The sequence below is a fragment of the Pteropus alecto genome, unplaced genomic scaffold (assembly GCF_000325575.1).
Source record: "Pteropus alecto unplaced genomic scaffold, ASM32557v1 scaffold111, whole genome shotgun sequence".
NCBI lineage: Eukaryota > Metazoa > Chordata > Mammalia > Chiroptera > Pteropodidae > Pteropus > Pteropus alecto.
The window spans coordinates 5,587,309-5,589,836 of NW_006431915.1; the positions used below are offsets into that span (position 1 = coordinate 5,587,309).

Sequence of the window (2,528 nt, forward strand, 5' to 3'; positions counted from 1 at the left end):
CGCCCAAGATCTAGGCAGCGCTCTGCAGGGAGACAGCGGGACACAGCTCTGAGAGCGTCAACTGCGGCTCGGCCCCAAATGCTCCAGCTTTGGCGCGCCGGCAGGGGCGTCAGGACAGGGGGCGCCGAGGGAGGGCCAAAGTAGCAAGGCGGACGCCAGCCTCCTTCTTCCTCCGCCTTCTTTCTTTTCCTGCTTGCTCCACGTAGCACAACTCAACAACTCCTGCACCCCCAGACTCCCACCCCCTAGCTCATTCTCTTACCTGGTGTGACACCCCTAGAATTCCTACCCTTTGCGCTTCCCCTCCCCCATTCATTTGCCGAACTTCCCGCCCCGGCTGCCTAAGCCTCCCATTCATTATCTTACCAACCCCCCCCCACCCCCCACTGCCCCTGATCAGACACACCCGAGGCGGGAGCCCCGCGGCTGCCTGCTCGGAATCCCTACCCCCTCCCTCCAGTGCTCACCTCAGCATCCGACAGCTGGCAGCGGGGTTCGGGTGGGTTCCCCGACACGTTGCATTTTCTTTTTGTGGCTCTTCTCTTCCCACTTGAAAAGCTCTGGGAAACATCGCGGGGCCCGCAAAACCCCTGAAGTATATGGCCTCTCGTAGTTCAGTTTCTAAACTTTCCAGAAGGCACAAAGTTTCTCCCAGTGCAGCGTTTAAGTGGAGGTTGCAAAGCAGGAAGAATCGACTTCGCTGCTGGAAAGGTGCACACGTTTCTATTTAGGAGTTTTCGATTCACTGGGTCTGCAGACCAAAGCAAGTGTGACTGTGTGTGCTCCCTTAGTTCTCTATATCCATAATTGTAAATTTCTCTTCCGCTTTCCCAGTGAAACTTCGCAAGTGCAAACTATCAAGTTTAGAAGAGTAATTAAGGGCGGGGAATGCGCACCTGGAGGTGTGGGCGGGAGCGGCGCGGGACTCAGGCCTGGGGATCGTTCTCGGGAAAGTGCAGCCACAGAGATTCGATCAGATCTCGTAACAACGCCCAGTCAGTCAATCGGGGGCTCTCCAGCCGTGCCACCAGCCACCCACCACTTCCCACTTCTGGCTTCCCAGGATTTCCGGAGGGTTGGCAAATTCTCTGCCTCTCGTTCCACTGCTAAAGCCGCCACACATCAAAAATAGCTGCTTGAGAATAAAAAAAGTTTGGTGAACTCTCGTCTGAAATGTCATCTAGGAGGCCACGACAGCCGTATGGCAGAAGACTGGGCAGAACTGCTACGACTGCATCTAAGAAAGAAATGCAGCACAGAGAGGCAGGGCTGCATTGGTGGTGGTCACTCAGTAACCTTGGTCTTCGCAGAAAGGTCACTATAAACCACAGTGGGCGGGACGGGAAACCTTGGAGGAGGTGGAAAATCCAGGCTTCCGGGGAGTATGCTTCGAGGGGAACATGATCACCTCCTTCCAGGGACTGCTGAGAACCCTTGACTGGTTCGCCTTGTGGTTTTCACAGGATGCTCAAGGCTAAGCCCTGGCTCCTGGTCAATTACTATCTGAAGCTGTTTCCTTTTTAAAACAATCTATCAATTCTCCTTTTTAAAAAAAAAAATAATAATCAACTTTAAATGACTCTGCTTTCTCTCTTTTCCTACCAATTTATGATTTAGTTTACAATAATCCACTTAAAATGTGAAAAAATAGAAATTTTAATACATGCACTACTAATATATTCATATAAAACATGCAGAAACGCACATAGTCTTATCTCACAAATAATGAGAGTTGATCTTAAACTCTAAAAAAATATATCGGGACAAAGAAAAATGTACACTATAAAATCTAAGTATAATAAAAACTACACATTGGTAAGAAAAGAATATACTGAAAGAGACTTTTGTTTCAACAATAGCTTTACACAGAAAAATCTCTCAGCTGATTTTCCTGTCTCCTCCTTGCTACACATTTTTTTATTTACTGTTAAGTTTCTCAATACCAAAACTTCTACATCTAGTGAAAAGAATATTTAAAAATTTTTATTTTAAAGAAATTATATTAATTATATCAATATTATTAAATAATTATTTAATTAATAACTAACTATTTCAATGTTTAGTTCTTCCTCATAAATCAAAGGTAAAGTGAAAATGAGTTTTTTGTCTACTAGTCAGCTTGGATATTTTTCAACATAGTGATTTTATCTCTTACTGTCTTAAGAAATATGGCTGCTTCTGCTTTGACTATATATTATTAACTGCCTTAACTACTCTGTGCTCCTTTCTAACATCAAATAAGGAGTTCTATCCACACAAGACGTGAGTATTAAGGAGTTCTAAGTTACTTGCTGTAAAACATTTTATGTCCTCTTTATTTGCTCTACCATGGCCTGAAATGGAATGGAGAACAACAAACAAGGTCAGCCTGGACAGACCTGTCTTCTGGAAAGTGCAGACCTGTCTGGATGTAAGTGCTCTACAGCTAGCTTTAGGTCAATAACTTTAAAATCAGATTCTGTTCAGCACATAGATTAATCCATCAAAACTAGTACTGTGTTCCAAATGAGCCAGTTCTGTCATCTGTG

General features: G+C 45.0%; 1 protein-coding gene across 1 annotated transcript in view; it reads right to left on the reverse strand.

The window, feature by feature from the left end:
- Window positions 1–1,299, reverse strand: part of LPAR1 (lysophosphatidic acid receptor 1) — a 123,279-nt gene extending 121,980 nt beyond the window's left edge. Inside the window, exon 1 of the mRNA XM_015599503.2 lies at window positions 468–1,299. The gene's annotated coding sequence lies outside the window, so the exon portion shown is untranslated. The remainder of the gene's footprint in view (window positions 1–467) is intronic.
- Between the last annotated feature and the right edge of the window lie 1,229 nt (window positions 1,300–2,528).